The 21,040-nt window shown below is 51.7% G+C and overlaps 1 protein-coding gene across 1 annotated transcript in view; it reads left to right on the forward strand.

The window, feature by feature from the left end:
• The first annotated feature begins 4,234 nt into the window (after positions 1 to 4,234).
• LOC119969408 (tumor necrosis factor receptor superfamily member 5-like) overlaps positions 4,235 to 21,040 on the forward strand; it is a 119,305-nt gene continuing 102,499 nt past the window's right edge. The window contains exons 1-2 of the mRNA XM_038803027.1: positions 4,235 to 4,539; positions 5,142 to 5,229. The gene's annotated coding sequence lies outside the window, so the exon portion shown is untranslated. The remainder of the gene's footprint in view (positions 4,540 to 5,141; positions 5,230 to 21,040) is intronic.

Below are 21,040 nucleotides of genomic sequence, written 5' to 3' on the forward strand. Positions count from 1 at the left end.
ATGATGCAGGCGGTTGTGACTGCCTAGAATCCAAACACTGAGAGGCCTGGATACTTTGCCTGAACACCGGGAGGCATCAACACCACAAAGGCAGCCTCCAACATTCCAACACCCAGGAGTTTGCCACAGCACCGGGGACATCCCCCTGGCCAGAGGGTGGGTGTGTGGACAGGGGAGGGAACCAGCGATCGGTCCAGGTAATGTGCCTGGTGGGTGTCTGGGGTCTGGGGTCTGATGAACAAGGGAGGCTGCTACGGCCGGGGGTGCATTTGCAGGGAGGGTTGGATGGCACCCTGAGGGTTGGCAGGGGATGTGAGAGTGCGTGAAGCCCAGGAGATCCCAGGATCCTGGGGTGGAATTCACAGCCCGCATATTATCGCATATTATCACAAGTATCAACAACATCAATGATGTTACTGCGAAAAACCCCTAATCGCCACATTCCAGCGCCTGTTCAGGGAGGCTGGAACGGGAATTGAACCCGCGCTGCTGGTCTTGTTCTGCATTACAAGCCAACTGTCTTAGCCCACTGTGCTAAGGGGCGGGATTCTCCGTTTCTGAGACTAAGTGTTGACGCCAATGCAGAATTCATGGACTTTCCGAAAAACTGGCGCCACGTGGACCGATTCCGCTACTGCTAAGGGGCCAGCACTGGCGCCAGATCACTACATCGATTCTAATGAGAAATGGTGCTGGATTCGGCAGTTTCGCAACTCACAATCATGAGGCTGACAAGCTGCAGGTGCGTATACACACTTCACTCCCCACACACACCATCCCAGCCAACAAGATGGCAGCGAGGAGAGCAGCCCCGAGGTTTACTGATGCCAAGCTGGAGACCCTCTCGGACACGGTGGAAGAGTGGCAGATGATCCTGTATCCCAGCCCGGGAAGGAGGCTGCTGCCAGCTGTCGTTTGCCGTGCCTGGGCGCAGATCGCAGAGGCCGTGAATGCCTTGGGCAACACTGTCTGGACGGGCCAACAATGCTGGAAAAAACTCCTCACGGCAGCCAGGCAGGCAGTAACCCACGTCCCACACACCCGTAACCCGACACCCCACTACCAGGATGACGGCTGAACCTCTACCCTGCAACACATACCCATACCAGCCGCCATGGCCGGGTATCCATCCCCTGGGCAGCATGCGTTGGGCTATCTAACACTATAGTCATCTGTTCCCTCACCCCAGCCCCAGGAGAAGACTGCACACAACTGCCGGGGGTGGGAGAAGACAGGAGGGCTGCGCACAACCGCCTGACCTACGGCCCCTTACCGTGGCCGAGCAGAGGGTCCTGGACATGGTCGATGGCCCAGAGGAACGGGCGAGGAAGTGAGACCCCGGTTAGTTGCGCTTACCCGTGTACCAACCCCCCACCATCCTCGCCTCATACCACCCTTATGCCAACTCCACCATCCCCCACCTCCACCTGCACTCCCACTCTCTCCCCCTCCCCCCCCCCCCCCCCACCCGCCCAGCTCATGGTCTAATCATGCATCTTGTCTTGTGTCTTGCAGGACCTGCTGGAGATTGGGTGGGTCCATCTGGTGTCCCCCGTCCCCAGCCAGTGCCACAGCTGGAGCCCCCATGTGAGCTGGGCGCCAACACTTAAAACAGCTCGAGCACCAGCCCTCCACCTGAGACTCAGGAGACCCCGTAGTTTGGGTCAGGCGTGACAGTGATTTTCCATCACTGCTGTCTCCAGCACCCTCCACCATCTCAGAGACACTCGCCTCAGTTGGGTATGTTAATAAAGAGGCTCTTGCGACACTATTTGGTGCGCACCACACAGTTGACCTGGTACACCAGGTGGAGGTAGGAACTCCCGAGGGGCGGAAGGTCAGAGGGCAGGGCGGACCCAGGGATAAGCTGCTGTCCAGATGGATCTCGGACTTCTGGAACAAACAGTCCCATCTATAGTGGAGATGCAGTCGCAGAGCCAGGGACTGCATGAGGGGTTATCGGTGAGCATCCAGCACCTGCAGGCGCAGTTGGAGGAGTCCAACCACGTGAAGCAGCAGGAGGTGGTGCTAACAATGCGTGCCACCCAGGCCAACACTGCATGGGCGGTGTCCGCGATGGAGGCATTGGGGGGGGGGCGAAGGTTTTGGCGATGGATCAGCTTGTCCAAGGCCTGGGGCATTCTGTGCAGGTGCTGACCGAGGCCCAGGACAGGGTTGCTGCCTCACAGGTGTCAATGTCTCAGAGCCACCTGGAAATTGCAGCAGTGCTCCTGAGCGTGGCCCAGTCACAGCAGGCCATGGCTGGGAGTGTGGGCAGCATTGCCCGGGCGCTGGCGGATGTGGTGCAGACACAGAGGTAGGTGGCCCAGTCCCAGAGGGGGATGGCGCTGTCACTGGCTGGTGTGACACAAACCCAGAAGTTGGTGGCACAGTTGCAGTGAGATGTGGTGCAGTCCCAGATGGAGATGATCCACTCCCTGTGCTCCATGGCCACGAGTCTGCAGACCCTGGTTGAGACGAGAACAGACTTCCAGGACTGGCAGTTCCAGGAGGCAGGGGAGCTCAAGGGATAGCTCCCCTTGCATTCCCCGTCCTATGGAGTAACCCGGGGACCATCAGGCATCCTGAGGGGGGGGGGCGATGTGATAGAGCCCGTGCCGACGACTCCCGCAGGGGAGGTGCGAGGACGCACCACGACACCCTGGACCCGCGAGCAGCAGCCGGGGCCATCCAGGTCTGGTCACCCCAGAAGAAGAAGAAGAATCTTTATTGTCACAGGTAGGCAATGAGGTTACTGTGAAAAGCTCGTCGCCACATTCTGGTGCCTGTTTGGGTACATGGAGGGAGAATTCAGAATGTCTAATAGCGCGTCTTTCGGGACTTGTGGGAGGAAACAGGAGCACCTGGAGGAAATCCATGCAGACACAGAGGGAACTTGCAGACTCCGCACAAACAGTGACCCAAGCCGGGAATCGAACCAGGGACCCTGGCGCTGTGAAGCAACAGTGCTAACTACTGTGCTAGCTTGCTGCCCATGTGCTACCATGCTGCCCATGCTGTACCGTCTGGGGAACCACTTAGGCGTAGTGTTAGGGCCCGTAAGGCCAGGAAGTTAAATACTAGTTAAGCACGGGTGCACAGAACAGTTTAGTTATGGGGGCCAGGGCACACATCTGTATATATCCGTTCATATTAAATACCTGTCACCACCATTACAACCTGCCTCAGTGTTGATGGATACGAGGGGTGGGCTGGTCTGGGCAGACCCTGTGGGTCGCCCTGGCTCCCCACCTCCCCAGACCTTCCCCAACACCGCCACCCCAGGGATCCGATGGGACCATGTGATGGAATGGCCAGCTCACATGCAGGGGACACCCAATGGAGGCTGGAAAGTGCTACCATGGGCGGGAGTCAGACATTGTCAAACAATGCGGAGCAGCAGAGTTCATCACAGAGCGGGTCATCATCATCCTCCATCCCATGGACCAGACCCGCTGTGACTGTCTACCCAGGACCCCACCCCATAGTGCGACAGATATGTATCACAGAGGGAGTTGCAGGCAGGGGGTGGCCGAGGGGGGAGACTGAGGGAGTCTGGGGTTGGGATGCGGTGTCCGTGCCCCTGGCCAGTCCCCCTCCCCTACCCAGCACCCCCCCTCCTCCAGTCGGATGTTGTGGAGGATACAGCAGGCCACCATAATGTGGGCGCCCCTCTCAGCATCATACTGGAGGGCCTCTCCAGAGCGGTCAAGGCACATGAACCACATCTTCAGGAGGCTGACGCACCACTTGATCACGCTCCTGGTTGCTGTATGGCCATTGTTGTAGCGGGTCTCTGTGTTGGTTTATGGCCTCCGGATAAATGTCATCATCCACGACTTCACTGGTTAACCCTTGTCACCCAGGAGCTGGGGCAGGCGTCTCGAACATGTCGAGTGTGCCAGGATGAAGGCATTGTGCACACTGCCCGGGCATCAGGCACAGACATGTATGATGCGCAGCTGATGGTCTGTAAGGAATGGGTTGATCATGGGCAGCAGGGTGGCCTAGTGGTTAGCATAGCTACCTCACGGCGCTGAGGTCCCAAGTTTGATCCCGGCTGTGGGTCACTGTCTGTGTGGAGTTTGCACACTCTCCCTGTGTTTGCATAGGTTTCGCCCCCACAACCCAAAGATATGCAGGTAGATGGATTGGCCACACTAAATTGCCCCTAATTGGAAAAAATGAATTGGATACTCTAAATTAAAAAAAAAAGAATGGGTTGATTCTGTTCATGTAAGGATACTTAGCAGCCTTCAATGGCCAGGATGTTGACTGGAATATAAAGCACCAGATGTTTAAACTCAGGCGTTCTCATGCCACACTATGCTTGTTTAATACTTCATTTATCCAACTATTTGCAACAGCTTGCTCACTTTCCCAACTGCTTATCTATTAGATTTATTTACTTCACTGTATAAATATCAGGCCCTTTTGCTTGTTAGTAGGACTTCAACTTGGACTAGAGTCACGACAGATGCCAGGAGCCGAATCTCAAAGCCGCCATTGACCTCCGGGGACCCTGATGAACAGATGGGCGTAAGATTCTTGTTTATATTCTTATTTTATATTCATATTTGTATTATTTTTGCTAATCGAGTAGACAAACTTCTGTTGTTGTTCTCTTTATTGCATTGTGTCCGAATCATTTTTTTTTTTTTAAATTTAGATTACCCAATTAGTTTTTCCAATTAAGGGGCAATTTAGCGTGGCCAATCCACCTACTCTGCACATTTTTGGGTTGTGGGGGCGAAACCCACGCAGACACGGGGAGAATGTGCAAACTCCACACGGACAGTGACCCAGAGCCGGGATCGAACCTGGGACCTCAGCGCCGTGAGGCGGTTGTGCTAACCACTAGGCCACCGTGCTGCCCTTTGTGTCCGAATCATAAAGAACTCTTGGAGTAATCCAGGACACATTTGGCATCATGAACAGGATTTGGTAGCAATGTTTAAGAGAAAGGGACAGGCACTTAAGGAGCCTGAACCTCAGACCTACCTTCCAGGATGGAATGCGGCGGACTCGGGTTTTGGTTTAATAGCTAATTTGTTGACACGGGGGACATTCTAGAGGAAGCTAGTAAATTGATAAACGTTCTCTTGGTATTGCTTGTGTCCTTATCTATGCTTTTATTTCAGAAAACAAAGTCTGATACTCTGCCACCACCCAAGGCATCAAGACCATACGTGGAGAGATAAGCGACAACCTTGAGATCTTTTTTTAAAAGTATTTTTATTGCCATTTTCAATTTACATAGTGAAACTTTGCGTCCGATATTTACAATTTAAACAGTTCTTATGTACATACATTCTTTCTTGATATATCTTCTCCCCCCTCTTTCCCCTCTCCCTATCCCCCCACTCCCTGACTCCTCCTTTGTATCCCCTTCTTCCGTTCTGGGTATTCTGAGTGCCTGTTATCACCCCCCCCCCCTCCTTCCTTCAGTGGTTTTTGTTGCAGACCTGGTGAGTTTGGGAGAGGGGGGGGGCTTCCTGCTCCCTTTCCCGCCCACTCCTCCATTCGTCATTTCCTCCCGATTCCCTTTTTGTATCTCTTCGTGCTGTGTGTTTTTATCTGTTCCCCCGTCTCTCCCTTGTTCCCTAGTTGCTGTTGGCTTTGGAACAGGCCAACGAATTGCCCCCATTCTTTGAGGAAGCCTTCTTCCAACCCTCGGATAGTGAACATTGAGAAGATCACAAAAGGTTCCAGAATGTGTGGCGTGACATTGGGGACCCAAGTGAACCGTGTTGTCAGGAACTCGGCCCATCGGAGGAGGAAAATCGCAGGGGCCCCGGAGAATACTGGGTCGGGCCCGCTAATGATACGCAAACGGTGTTTACTGTACATACGTTCCGGTACGCATTGACGGCGTGTGGTAGTCACCACTGATGTATTATACTGTAAATATGGGTTTTACGGTAAGGCCCCTGTACTACAGGCACGGGGGTAGACCCTTGCCTGTTGATCCTCCCAGTAGGCGGAGTATAAATGTGTGGGCTCTCAGAGCTGCAGCCATTTCGGCAGCTGCTGTAGGAGGCCACACATTTCTGCGTAATAAAGCCTCGATTACATTCTGTTCTCGTCTCGTCATAATTGATAGAGCATCAATTTATTACTCAGAGATTTTTTAAGATGGACCTCCGCATCAAGCCGGATCGCCTACAGTTGCATCCTCAAGCAGACAACGCCAAAAAAGACTTTGAACACTGGCTAGCCTGCTTTGAAGCTTACATCGGGTCTCGCCAGACCCAATCCCAGAAGCACAGAAGCTCCAGATTCTGTACACGCGGCTGAGCTCCAACATTTTTCCCCTTGTCCAGGACACGCCAACCTACGCAGAAGGCATGGCGCTACTGAAGGAGAATTACGCTCAGCGGACCAACAAGATCTACGCCAGGCATCTCCTATCCACGTGGCACCAACTTCCCGGTGAGTCTGTGGAAGATTTCTGGCGTGCCCTGCTCACCCCAGTGAGAGACTGTGACTCCCAGGCCATTTCGCCCACTGAACATTCAAACCTACTAATAAGAGACGCGTTCGTTACGGGCATAGGGTCTGACTACATCCGTCAGCGCCTCTTAGAAGGGGCCATGCTTGACCTCGCGGCGACCAAAAAACTAGCGCTCTCGCTTACGGTCACCTCACGCAACGTACAGGCCTATGTCCCCGACCGCGCAGCCCACCCCCCCTGTGCATCATGGACCCCGCAGACAGCCACCCCATCATGGACCCCATCAGGGACCGCCCCCAGCCAACCCCACGCCTGCGCCGCGCGGCAGCCAACCCCCGGGGGACCCAAATGCTACTTCTGCGGACAGTCAAAACACGCCGGCAGCGCTGCCCGGCGCATAGCTTGCTCTGTAAGGCCTGTGGCAGGAAGGGTCATTTTGCTGCAGTGTGCCAGGCTCACTTAATCGCCGCTATTGTCCCGGCTCCCAACACGTACGTCCCGTGGGTGTCGCTATCTTGCTTGCCTCAGAACCAATGGGTGCCGCCATCTTGCCTGCTCCAGGACACGTGCAGCCCGAGAGTGCCGCCATCTTACCCACCTCGAGACCTCTGCCCGTCGGGTACCTCATCAGGCTGCTCAGTGCCTGCAACCACCGCCGACCAGCCGCGTCGTGCCTCGGTCACGATTAACCAGTCTCGACCGCACAACCTCGCGACTGCTTCGACAAAGGTGAAGGTTGACGGGCACAAGATATCCTGCCTTCTGGACTCTGGGAGCGTGTCGCGTCTTTTCGTCCGACGTCACTTCGTCCAACGACACTTCGTCCACGTCTTTTGGTCCAACGTCTTTTTGTCCGCACGTCTTTTGGTCCAACGTCTTTTTGTCCAATTATCCAATTACAAATTAACTCCGTATAAAACCATTTAATTGATAAAATGCAAGTACAATAGAGCAAGTGAATTTAATTGCTAAAATGCAAGTAATTGATAAAATGCAAGTAAAATGCAAGTTGAAAAATGCAGTTAAAAAATCTAAAAATGCAGTTAAAAAATCTAAAAGTTTACTAATTACTTAAAATTCCCGAAGTTACTTAAAATTGATGTAAATTGTAAGCAACATTCCTCAAGAAATCATTTTTTGTTGTAGAATCATATTCAACTACCAATGCGTACATGAAGTCGACTGATCTCCCCGAAGAATTTGAGCCTTTTTGCCTATTATGAACCCTTCCTCTTCCTTCAGAGTTTTGATTAACCTCCAGATATTCAAATGAGCTCCACCCGCCGAACGCTTTATCGCAGAATGAAACCCCTCAGCACCATTATTTGTTCTCGGTAGATCTTGTAGAGCACGCTGATTAACATTCCATACAGCTGTCGGGAATGTAGGTGTTTCTCTCCTTCGTCTGGCACCACATCCTCTCACAATGCCTATGCAAGTCAAGTCGAAGTAAACGACGAATTCAGCAGGTATTTCTTCATCGTCTATCAAATCTTCATAAGCCTCTTCGACATCTTCAACGGGGAGGAAAGCTAATGCTGAAAAACATCAAATTTTAAGACAGAATTCAGAGTCTGTATTGTATTTTTCTTTGAGGCCTAAATCGGTAATTTTTCGAAACACAGATTGGCTCAAATGAAACAAACATGCCACGACAGATGAATTAAGGAATGATGAATTAATTGCCTTGTGAACTGCAACTTCGAAATCTGCCATGATATCAATCGGATCTGCATTAGGTTGCATAATTTTCAATTGGTCAAAAAATAATTCATATGTCTGCTTTCTTTTATTCGGCAGTAATGCAAAGACCCGTGGAAAACTGCTTCCTTTAACTTGTACATGAATGCAGAACAGTTGAAACCACTGCTGTGGCACAATCTTGAATGTCCCATCGCATGCCCAATGACGATATGATGCTAAATCCTGAAGAGCACTTTCTGATGCGAATACTAGTAAGCGCTGTTGATCCTCGGCGCCCGAATCGTATCTCAGAAATTGTTCGCCATTGTCAAGTTTACAATATTTGTCAGGTATTTCAAAACCGTGTCTAGCCGCTGGATTAGCGGGAAATCCAGAATTTTTTTGTCGGCACATTTGAATAGTCCTTGAGACGACGGGCAACCTAGGGAGTTGAGAGCAGGTATTTTCTGATAGCTGCGTAAACTTGGCCGCTAGTATGCTACGCGAACTTGCTGCTATGTTTTCCACTGCTTCATGCTTTATTTCTGCAACTGCTTTTCTAGCATTTAACGAATCAACATCAGCTGGATGAAGGTGCTCATTAGAGAAATAAATAATTTTTGGCTCATTGTTTTCTGTTACCGTGTGAATCCGCACTGAACACAGCCTTCTTTTCTCACATCTCCAGTATTCTTTTCCTATGTTTGGACTGCTCGAATGAAAATCGTAGATGTAGTTATTTCCATCAGCTACCTTCCTTTTGCTCTTCGTTGACACAATGAACTTTGCCATTTCGGGATGGGCGAATTAAGAAAGAGAACGATAATATCTATCCTTTAACGAGGCTCGTTAAAGGAAAGAGAACGATAATAACTATCCTTTAACGAGGCTCGTTAAAGGAAAGAGACCGGTAATAAAAATCTTTTATTGCATATTATACCTTGCTATGTGCATTAGAGAAGATTTCTATTTACAAAAAGTTAATGTGGGGAGTGGAGTGGAGTGCTAATAAGCAAGTTACAAAAAGTCAAGTTACAAAAAGTCTTTGACAAAAAAAATCATCGGACAAAAAGACGTTGGACCAAAAGACGTGCGGACAAAAAGACGTTGGACCAAAAGACGTGGACGAAGTGTCGTTGGACGAAATGACGTCGGACGAAAAGACATAGCACCCTCTGGGAGCACTGAGAGCTTCATCCACCCTGATACGGTAAGGCGCTGCTCCCTCGCTGCACACCCCGCTAACCAGAGAATCTCCCTGGCCTCCGTGGCGATTCAGGGGTACTGCATCGCCACCCTCACTGTCCAGGGCGTAGAGTTCAGCGGCTTCCGCCTCTACGTCCTCCCCAACCTCTGCACTGCCCTGCTACTTGGCCTGGACTTCCAGTGCAACCTTCAGAGCCTAACCTTGAAATTTGACGGGCCCTTGCCATCCCTTACTGTTTGCGACCTCGCAACCCTTAAGGTCGACCCGCCTTCCCTTTTTGCAAACCTTACCCTGGATTGAAAACTCATTGTCACCAGGAGCAGACGGTACAGCACCCAGGACAGGAACTTCATCAGGTCTGAGGTCCAGTGACTGCTGCGGGAAGGTATTATCGAGGCCAGCAACAGCCTCTGGAGAGCCCAAGTGGTAGTGGTGAAAACCGGGGAGAAAAACAGGATGGACGTTGACTACAGTCAGACCATCAACCGGTACACGCAGCATGGGAGGGGGTCCCACGCATATCTGATATGGTCAATCAGATTTCAGAATACCGGGTCTTCTTGACATTGGACCTGAAATCTGCCTACCACCAGCTCCCCATCCGTAAGGCGGACTGCCCATACACTGCGTTCGAAGCAGACTGCAGCCACCTGAGGTGGCCACATCCCGATTTCAAAATGGACACTCGCAAGGAGTGTAGGGAAAATTGGACAACACCAGAGAACACAAGCAAGTGCAAGGTTTGTTGTGTATTAAGATTTGCAGAATCCAGAAAGAACTGAACCCAATAGCCATTAACATATTAATGAGCTATCTCCAGGGACAAAAAGAGACATTAAAACAATCGGGAGCTAGAACAAAGGCAGGCCAACGAACACCTAGGGCCCACCCAATGATCAGGGAACAACTCCAGTATTGGAGAAAATCGATAAGAACGATTGAGACATGGTCCAATTAATTGGGACCAAGTCCGGGGTCCGCCCAAAAGGGCGCGAAACCCCTGGAGCCTATAAGATAGCGTCCCCAAGTTCAATTCGCTCTCTTGGGCTTGGCTCTCAGCGAGGAGAGACTTGCCTAGCAGCTGCATCAACCAAGTAAGTCTCAGATCAACGCATGCTACGAGATAGACGCTCCTAGCTACTATTCCGTACCAGTTTGAAGCCAGCAGAATCAGAACCGGACAAAGGCCATTGTTCCTCTGACCTGGTGGGTCATTCGAAGCTAAGTATAGGCTTTTAGTAGTAGTGATAGTTTAGTAAGTAGAGTTTGTGCATGAGTAGTGATTGACTGTGTGTATAATAAATGTGTATTGATTTCAAACTAACTAACAGGTGTATTGAGTTATTGATCAGTACTTGGCTTTGAACCTCGTGGTGGTATCAGAAAGATACCTGGAGTCTCCAGAGCAAAGGAAACTAAAACAGAGCAAATTAAGGGAAAGCATAACGAGCAACAAGACGGCCACCTTTCCAATTTCCTTAGGGATCCCTTCGGCGTCACCAACGGGGTCTCGGTCTTCCAATGGGAGATGGACCGAATGGTTGACCGGTACGGACTATGGGCCACTTTCCCATACCTGGACAACATCACCATCTGCGGCCATGACCAGCAGGGCCACAACGCTAACCTTTCCAAATTTCTCCACACCGCCACTCTCCTCAACCTCACTTACAAGGAGAAGTGTGTGTTCACCACAAAACCGATTAACCATCCTCGGCTGTGTGGTTCAGAACGGAGTTCTAGGGCCCGACCCCGATCGCATGCGCCCCCTCATGGAACTCCCCCTCACCCAATGCCCCACCGCCCTCAAACGATGCCTGGGGTTATTTTCGTTATTACGCCCAGTGGGTCCCAAACGATATGAACAAGGCCCGCCCACTCATTCAATCCATGTTTTCCCACTGTCGGCCGAGGCTCATCGGGCCTTCGATTGTATCAAGGCTGACATCGCCAAGGCCGCGATGCACGCGATCGATGAGCGCTCCCCTTCCAAGTCGAGAGCGATGCATCAGATGTCGCTCTGGCCGTCACCCTCAACCAGGCAGGCAGGCCCGTGGCCTTCTTTTCCCGCACCGTCCATGCCTCCGAAATTCGGCACACCTCCGTCGAAAAGGAGGCCCAAGTGATCGGCAAGTGATCGTTGAAGCTGTGCGATATTGGAGGCATTATCTGGCCGGCAGGAGATTCATCTTCACATGCCTTCATGTTCAACAACACACAGCGGGGCAAGATCAAAAACAATAAAATCTTGAGGTGGAGGATCGAGCTCTCCACCTACAATTATGAGATTTTGTATCTCTGTAAGCTCAATGAGCCCCCTCGATGCCCTGTCCCGTGGTACATGTGCCAGCGCACAAGTGGACCAACTCCGGACTCTGCACGACAATCTCTGTCACCCAGGAGTCACCCGTTTTTACCACTTCATTAAGGCCCGCAATCTGCCCTACTCCATCAAGGAAGTCAGGGCTATCACCAGAGACTGCCAGGTTTGCGGGAGGTGTAAACCGCACTTCTACCAGCCAGACCGTGCGCGCTTGGTGAAGGTCTCCCACCCCTTTGAACGCCTCAGCATGGACTTCAAAGGGCCCCCCCCCTCCACCAACCGAAACATGTACTTCCTCAGTGTGGTCGATGAATATTCCCAATTCCCCTTTGCCGTCCCATGCCCTGATATGACGTCTGCCACCGCCATCAAAGCCCTCAACACCACCTTCGCTCTGTTCGGTTTCCCCGCCTATGTCCACAGCGACCGGGGATCCTCATTTATGAGCGATGAGCTGCGCCAGTTCCTGCTCAACATGGGCATTGCCTCGAGCAGGATAACCAGCTAAAACCCCTGGGGCAACGGGCAGGTGGAGCGGGAGAATGAGACGGTCTGGAGGGCTTTCCAGATGGCACTACAGTCCAGAAATCTCCCGGCCTCCCGCTGGCAGGAGGTCCTTCCCGACGCACTTCATTCCATTCGGTCGCTCCTGTGCACCGTGACTAACGAAACCCTCCATGAACGTCTCTTTGCCTTCCCCAGGAAGTCCACCTCCGGGGTTTCACTTCCAGCGTGGCCGGCAGCTCCAGGATCCGTTCGCCTCTGTAAACACGTGCGACTCCACTAGGCGGACCCGTTGGTTGAGAGGGTACAGCTACTCCACGCCAACCCGCAGTACGCTTACGTAGAGTACACCGACGGCCACCAAGACACGGTCTCCCTCAGGGACCTGACACCAGCTGGTTCCCCACACACCCCCCCACTCTGCCCCGGCGCCACCCTCCCTTCCCCGGCAGACCCCACCGCAGCCCCCGCTCCAGGACAATCCATCCTCCTCTTGCTCCCACCCGGGGATGAAGAGGATTTCAACACGCTCCCGGAGTCACCGAAGACCAAGCCGACGCCGGAGTCGCCATCAGCACTGCGGTGCTCTCGACGGCAGATCAAGGCACTGGACCACCTAAATTTGTAACATTCTCTGTGATTTTTAGAAAAAGCAAGTTGTATGTATATCGTTCTCCACCACCCCAGCTGGACTCATTTTTAACAGGGGGTGAATGTGGTAGTCACCACTGATGTATTATAACGTATATATGGGTTTTACGGTAAGGCCCCTGTACTACAGGTACGGGGGTAGATCCCTGCCTGCTGGCTCCGCCCAGTAGGCAGAGTATAAATATGTGTGCTCTCCATACAGCAGCCATTTTGTCAGCTGCTGTAGGAGGCCACACATCTCTGTGTAATAAAGCCTCGATTACATTCTACTCTCGTCTCGTCATAATTGATAGTGCATCACGCCACTGTCGATGTGATGGAGAACTGCGATTTGGTGTCAAATCAGCGCGATTTTGGTGTTGGGACATATTCTTTGCCCAATTGCGTTTCATGATTTTGGCTTCAGCTAACAGAGAATCCTGCCCAGGAGCCTCATCACACTCGAGGAACTGGTCCTGGAGGTTTCAGGGGTTGCCGAGGACAGAGTGGTCACCGGCGCAGAGATCGGCACATGCCGCAGTGGTGAGGATCGACTGGGCCCCACCCGGATGACCTGTCAAGCGTGCGTTCTTATTGCTTGACTGAATGACCCACCCCTCCCACTGACCACATGTCTATTTTCTCACTGGACCATCTGTGGTTGTCGTCCCCCTCACCTCCTGCGAGAACACCTCGGAGGAGAGCTCCGAGGATGCAACCATCGATGCCTCACAGTTGTCATCCCCACCCTCCACCAGCGCAGAGCCACGCACCTCGGTGGGCAACATTAGTGGACAGGCTTCTTGGGCGCCTACTGGTGAGCACCACAAAGTTGCAGATGTACATAAGGAGGAGGCAGTAACGCCCAGGTGAGACAGCAGTCAGAGGTCTGCTGGATCCCTGAACCCAGCTGGGTCCCAGTCAGATGTTGAGCCTCTGGACCAGGCTATCCTGGAGCTGCTGCAGACATTAGGGTGCAGCTGTGACATACCGGGTGGGTGTCAGCGATCCTCCAGCAAGCCCGTAGCCGATTGGAGGAGTCCCAGAGAGACTACGGTGCAACGCTGCTAGGGTGGCAACCGCAGTGAAGAGCCTGGTGCACAATGTCAGCAGCATGATTGGAGGTGTCCAAGGCATGGATCAGTTGGTGACAGCCATGGCTGAAGGCCTCGGTGGACAGTCCGACTCGATGGGGGATATGATCCAGTACCAGGAGGACCTTGACGAGGCGCTGGGAGACATGTCCCAGTCTCAGATGGGAATAGCCGAGGCGCTGCAGAGCTTGTCACGGTCGCAGGTGGGCACTGCCGAGGCGCTGCAGAGCATTTCCAAGCCATTGAGGACCATTGAGACCTGGGAAAACAGGGCATCTGAGACCTGTCAGTGCACCTGTAGACTGTAGCCTGAGATATGCCACACAGGTCCCTGATTGGACCCTGGAATGATCCCACGGCATAAAAGTTCAGGGCTGCGGTGGCCTTTATGGCCATGGAGAGTGGGTGTCCCTCTCCTCCACATGGTGCCTTATTCGCAAGGACATAGCACAAGTGCCACATCGTCTTGTTGTGGAGGCAGAGCCTCCTGCAACACGCGTTGTCCATCATCTGCTCGAATGACCAGCAACACTTGTACACCCTGGGCCATCGCGGGCCTCCCCCTCTGGGTCTCACCCTGGCCTGATGGGCAGCCGCATCCTCAGGGTGTGGGGCAGGCCTCTACACATCGGCGCCCGCCAGCAGCACTGCTAGGGCAAGTCCACGGTGTCCAAAATATCGTCCATACTGTTCAATATCTGTAAGGAACTGGAGAGGGCGAGAGACTGACAAACAGCGATGTCTTCCACATTGCGATCCTCCATTCCCTTATTGAACCGGGTACATACGATCCAGGGGTTGGCATGCCGGAGCCACATGCTCCGATCCCTGACAACCCCCCCCCCCCCCCCCCCCCCCCCAGCTCCGATGTCCCCCCCATAGCAGACCACCTCAGTTGAGGGTGGACCTCATCCTCGGTTGCCCCCTCCACCCCCCTCCAAGCACAGGGGCAGCAGGCCCAGTACCCCCGGGCTCTTTGCTTGTGAGTGAAGGTGGTTACTCACCTCCTCAGCTTCCCGCAGCAGCCCTTTCACCAGGTTCACGCTTTTAAAAAGGAGTAATAATCGGGGCCGACGTGACCACTTGCGGGGGAAGCCGCTCCCATTAATTGTATGGAAATAGGGCTTAAGTGGTGATTATTGGTTCCTGGCCATGCTTCGGCGGGATCTCGATTTTGCCTACGGGAGTGGGCCGGTTGTATCCCAAACGGTTTGGCCCGCCGCGATTCTCATTTTTGCCCTCTCCTGCTATTCACCGGCCTCGTCGCGCTCGAGCGCAACAAGGCCACTGAATCACACCCTGGATCTTTCAATGTGTTTAATAAGCAATTTTTTGCGGGTGGGGGGGGGGGGGGGGGGGGGGGGGGGGGGCTCAGTGGTGCAGTGGTTAGCACTGCTGTCTCACGGCGCTGAGGACCCGTGTTCGATCCAGGTCCTGGGTCACTGTCCGTGTAGAGTTTGTACGTTCTCCCTGTGTCTGCGTGGGTCACACAGCTGGTTTAGCACAGGGCTAAATCGTTTGCTTTGAAAGCAAACCAAGGCAGGCCAGCAGCACGGTTCAATTCCCAGACCAGCCTCCCCGAACAGGAGCCGGAATGTGGCAACTCGGGGCTTTTCACACTAACTTCATTTGAAGCCTACTTGTGACAATAAGCAATTTTCATTTCACACCCCCACAACCCAAAGATGTGCAGAGTAGGTGCATCGGCCATGTTAAATTGCCCCTTAATTGAAATAAAAAATTGGGTAGGAAATAACTTAATTAAATTTATATAAACAAAGCTATTTTCTTTGATGTTAATGTGGTTAATACTGTGTTTAAATGAAGTTTATTTTAACATAAAAGATACCTACCACCTGGACAGGAGAGATGAGATTGCGATAGACCAAGAGTGGTGGCAGGGGCATCATGGATCTGGGGGAGCTAAACCTAAATCTAGGAGATATATCTATGGGTTGAAAGCTGGTATATGATTGGAGTTTCACTGGTGAAAGAAACAAAAACAGAAAAATGTGACTTTCTGTACGACCTTAGGATATCCCAAAATGCTTTGACACCAATTAAGTGTTTTTGATATGTTTCCCTGGCTGGTGAGTCTAAAACCAGGGGTCTTCATCTCAGAATAAGGGGCAGACCATTGAAGACTGAGATGAGGAGGACTTTCTTCACTGAGAGGGTGTGAACCTTTGGAATTCTCTAATCCAGTGGGCCGTTGAAGTTCAATCATTGAGCATGTCAAAGACAGAAATGGATTGGTTTTTGGAGGTTAATTACATCTCGTGATACGGAGATAGTGCAGCAAAGTGGCATCGATGTAGATGATCACTCATAATCTAATTAAATGGTGCAGCAGGGGCGATGGACCGAATTGCCTCCTCCTGTTCCAATGCTAAAGCGGGCAATGTAGAAAATGTGGCCATCCGTTTGCACACAGCATGGCTCCACAAAACAGTAATGGGATAATGATCACACTGGGGATATCTTTCCCGCTCTTCGAAATAGTGCTTCGGGATGTTTTTCTTAAACCTGACAGGACAGATGGGGCCTCAGTTTAGCGTCTCATCCAAAAGATGGCAGATCAAACAAAGCAGCTCTCCCCCAGTGTCAGCTCACAGTTTGTGCTGAATTTACAGGGCTGGAACCTCTACCCACAACCCTCTGACTGACAATAGTAACACTGAACCACAGCTGCCACTGAAGGCTGGTTTCTGAAGGTTGCAGCCAATGTATCAAAATCAAGCTGGTGACTAAATCCAGTATGGTTTCCTTTCTATAAAAGATATTCAGAATAGTCTTGAATGTAGAATCACCATTAAAATTTTTTACACAAATCTTGCTAGGCTTAAATCCGATTTTCTATTTATTTATTTATTTTTAATAAATTTTGAGTACCCAATTATTTTTTTTCCAATTAAGGGGCAGTTTAGCGTGATCAATCTACCTAACCTGCACATCTTTGGGTTGTGAGGGTGAAACCCACGTAGACATGGGGAGAATGTGCAAACTCCACACGGACAGTGACCCAGGGCTGGGATTCGAACCCAGGTCCTCAGCGCCGCAGTCCCAGTGCTAACCACTGCGCCACATGCCGTCCCCGATTTTCGATTTATGACAGCCTTTTCCTCTCCAACGCTATTGAATAAATCTAAACTAGCTGTTGTGCAAGCATAATACTGGATGTTTAGTATTGTTTCCCTATCCCTCTTGAAAATGCTGCGTCTTTCTTGTGGTGTGCAGCCACATGGTCAGGCAGCCCTCTGATGTCTCCGTCAAGTGCCACGCGACAGCAACACCCCATGAAGGGCAGCACAGTCCAGCCCTGATCCCATTCTCAGAGGCCTTTGGTTTCTAGATTTGTCTCCCCCCCCACCTTGAACCATTATCCCTTATGTCATTTAATCTCTCCTGCCCTCTACCCTATTACAGACCTTTCTCTTTTGTTCTTCCCTCCTCCCCTTTCCTTATCTTTGTACTTGTTTAATAACCATTAATCTCCAAAGACCATAAAGCCATAAGAAATAGGAACAGGAGTGGCCCTTCGAACCTGCTCTGCCATTTAGATCATGGCTGATCCACACTCACTAAGTTCACTTTCCTGCCTTTTGTCCCAAACCCTTAGTTCACCTACTGATTAATAAGTAGCATTCTCAGCCTTGAAAATGTTCTTTTTAAAAAAAATTTTTTTATTGGAATTTTTTGAAAAATATATATCAACAGAACAATAATAACAAACACCCCCCGGCACCCGTAACAACGCATATAACAAACCCCCCCACCCCCCCAAACCCAATAAACAATAAAATAAATTAACAATAAGCAAATTAACTATCCCCCTTTCTCCACCCCCCTTCTCTCCCCCCCCTTTCTCTCCCCCCCCCCCTTTCTCTCCCCCCCCGGGTTGCTGCTGCTGCTGACCTAGTACCTTATCGTTGAGCCAGAAAGTCGAGGAAAGGCTGCCACCTCCTAAAGAACCCTTGTACCGACCCCCTCAGGGCGAATTTGACTCTCTCCAGCTGAATGAATCCCGCCATGTCATTGATCCAGGTCTCCACGCTCGGAGGTCTTGCATCTTTCCACTGCAGCAAGATCCTCCGCTGGGCTACTAGGGACACAAAGGCCAAAACATCAGCCTCTTTCGCCTCCTGCACTCCCGGCTCCACCCCAACCCCAAATATCGCGAGTCCCCAGCCTGGGTTGACCCTGGATCCCACCACCCTCGACACCGTCCTCGCCACCCCCTGCCAGAACTCCTCCAGTGCCGGGCCTGCCCAGAAGCCTTGAAAATGTTCAAGGACTCGGCCACCACAGCTTCCTGGGTAAAGAATTCCAAAGATTCACCACTCTTTGCGAGGAGAAATTGTTCCTCAAATCAGTCTTAAACGAGCACCCCCTTATTCTGCGACTATGCCCTCTGGTCCTACACTCTCCCATGAGTGAAAACATCCTGCCAACATTTAACCTGCCTCATACCCTAAGAATCTGATATGTTTCAATCACATCACCTCTCATTCTTCTGAACTCCTCGGAGTAGAGAGACCCAACCTGTTTAATCTTTCCCCATCTGGCAGTCCCTCCATACCTGGGATAATTCAAGTAAACATCTTCCTATTCTGATAAAACATCATTAACCTGAAGCATTAACTCTTTTCTGCTCGCCACCAATGCTGCCAGACCTGTTGAGTATTTCCACCCTTTTCTGTTTCATTTTAGCCCACATAGGTGATTTCCCTGATAGCTTAATGAGTAAATATTCTCCATGATGTGACACTGAGCCACAGACATCAGAAGGTCCCAGTTTAAATCCTTGGTTGGCATTCTGTTAGTTGATCTGAGCAGTATGGTGACGCAGTGGGTAGCACTGCTACCTCACGGCGCCGAGCACCCATGTTCGATTCTGGGTCACTGTCCCTGTGGAGTTTGCACATTCTCCCCGTGTTTGTGTGGGTTTTGCCCCCACAACCCAAAGATGTGCAGGTAGGTGGATTGGCCACGCTAAACTGCCCCTTAATTGGAAAAAATTAATTGGGCACTCTAAATTTAGAACAAGAAATGTTAGTTGATCTACTGTAGAAGGCCTCAGCGTACCTCTGATCTGGGGGTCCCAAGGGTGACAATGTCCCTTGAATGTCGAGTGACAGTCCAATTGGGCTCAGTTGTGATGCTCTCCTGGGTTGAATAATTTGCCACTATTCACTCAGTAGTCTAGACTCAGGCAAGAGGAATTATTGGACAACTATTAGGAGAGGCGGCATGGTGGCACAATGGTTATAACTGCTGCATCACAGCGCCAGGGACCTGGGTTCAATTCCAGCCTCGGGTGTCTGTGTGGAGTTTACACATTCTCCTCGTGTCTGCGTGGGTTTCTGCCGGGTGCTCCGGTTTCCTCCCACAGCCCAAAGATGTGCAGGTTAGGTGGATTGGCCATGATCAATTGCTGCTTAGTGCCCAAAGGTTATGTGGGTTTATTGGGTTACGAACTTAGGGCAGGGATGTGGGCCCAGGTAGGGTGCTCTTTTGGAGGGTTGTCGCAGACTCGATGGAACGAATGGCCTCCTTCTGCACTGTAGGGATTCTATGATTCTATAAGAGTTATTTGAGCCTTGGAATCATAGCCCTGTAGAAGAGAATGGTAAGAAATAACTTAATGAAAAACATTCTTTGTGAAAATCCCAAAGTAATGGCCAGAATTCTGTAGCCATTGGGGTTCTCTTTTCCCACTCGCAGCGCACCCCGGCCCGTGGGTTTCCTGTCGATGTGGGATGGCTTCAAAGGGAAATCTCTTTTTTTTTCAATAGTTTTTATTGGAATTTTTTGAAAAATATATATCAACAAAACAACAATAACAATAATAGTAATAAACACCCCCCGGCACCCGTAACAACGCACATAACAAACCCCCCCACCCCCCAACCCTAATAAACAACAAAATAAATTAACAATAAGCAAATTAACTTAAACACTATCCCCCTAAACCCCCCCCCCCTCCCCTCCCCCCCGGGTTGCTGCTGCTGCTGACCTAGTACCTTATCGTTGAGCCAGAAAGTCTAGGAAAGGCTGCCACCTGCTAAAGAACCCTTGTACCGACCCCCTCAGGGCGAATTTGACCCTCTCCAGCTGAATGAATCCCGCCATGTCATTGATCCAGGTCTCCACGCTCGGATGTCTCGCATCTTTCCACTGCAGCAAGATCCTCCGCCGGGCTACTAGGGACGCAAAGGCCAAGACATCGGCCTCTTTCGCCTCCTGCACTCCCGGCTCCACCCCAACCCCAAATATCGCGAGTACCCAGCCTGGCTTGCCCTGGATCCCACCGTCCTCGCCACCCCCTTCCAGAACTCCTCCAGTGCCGGGCATGCCCAGAACATATGGGCATGGTTCGCTGGACTCCCTGAACACCTGACGCACCTGTCTTCGCCCCCAAAGAACCTACTCATCCTAGATCCGGACATGTCGGCCCGGTGCAGCACCTTGAACTGGATGAGACTAAGCCTCGCACATGAAGAGGAGGAGTTCACCCTCTCCAGGGCGTCCGCCCATGTCCCCTCCTCAATCTGCTCCCCCAGCTCAACCTCCCACTTAGCCTTCAGCTCCTCTACCGATGCCTCCCCCACCTCCTGCATTACCTGGTAGATGTCAGACACCTTCCCATCCCCGACCCACACCCCCGAAAGCACCCTATCCCTTACCCCCCGCAGGGGCAGCAAAGGGAACCCCTCCACCTGTCGCCTAGCAAATGCCTTGACCTGAGGGTACCTGAACATATTCCCCGGGGGGAGCTCAAACATCTCCTCCAGTTCACCAAGGCTCGCGAACCTCCCGTCGATAAACAGGTCTCCCAACTTCCTAATGCCCGCCCTGTGCCACCCCAGGAACCCGCCATCCATGTTCCCTGGGACAAACCGGTGGTTCCCCCGCAGCGGGGCCTCCACTGAGCTCCCACTTCCCCCCTGTGTCGCCTCCACTGCCCCCAAATTTTGAGGGTAGCTGCCACCACCGGGCCCGTAGTGTACCTCGTTGGAGGGAGCGGCAGCGGTGCCGTTACCAGTGCCTTCAGGCTCGTGCCTCCACAGGATGCCATCTCCATCCGTTTCCATGCTGCCCCCTCCCTATCCATTACCCACTTACATACCATCGAGACGTTAGCC

Source organism: Scyliorhinus canicula, chromosome 7, assembly GCF_902713615.1.
Source record: "Scyliorhinus canicula chromosome 7, sScyCan1.1, whole genome shotgun sequence".
NCBI classification, from domain to species: Eukaryota; Metazoa; Chordata; class Chondrichthyes; order Carcharhiniformes; family Scyliorhinidae; genus Scyliorhinus; species Scyliorhinus canicula.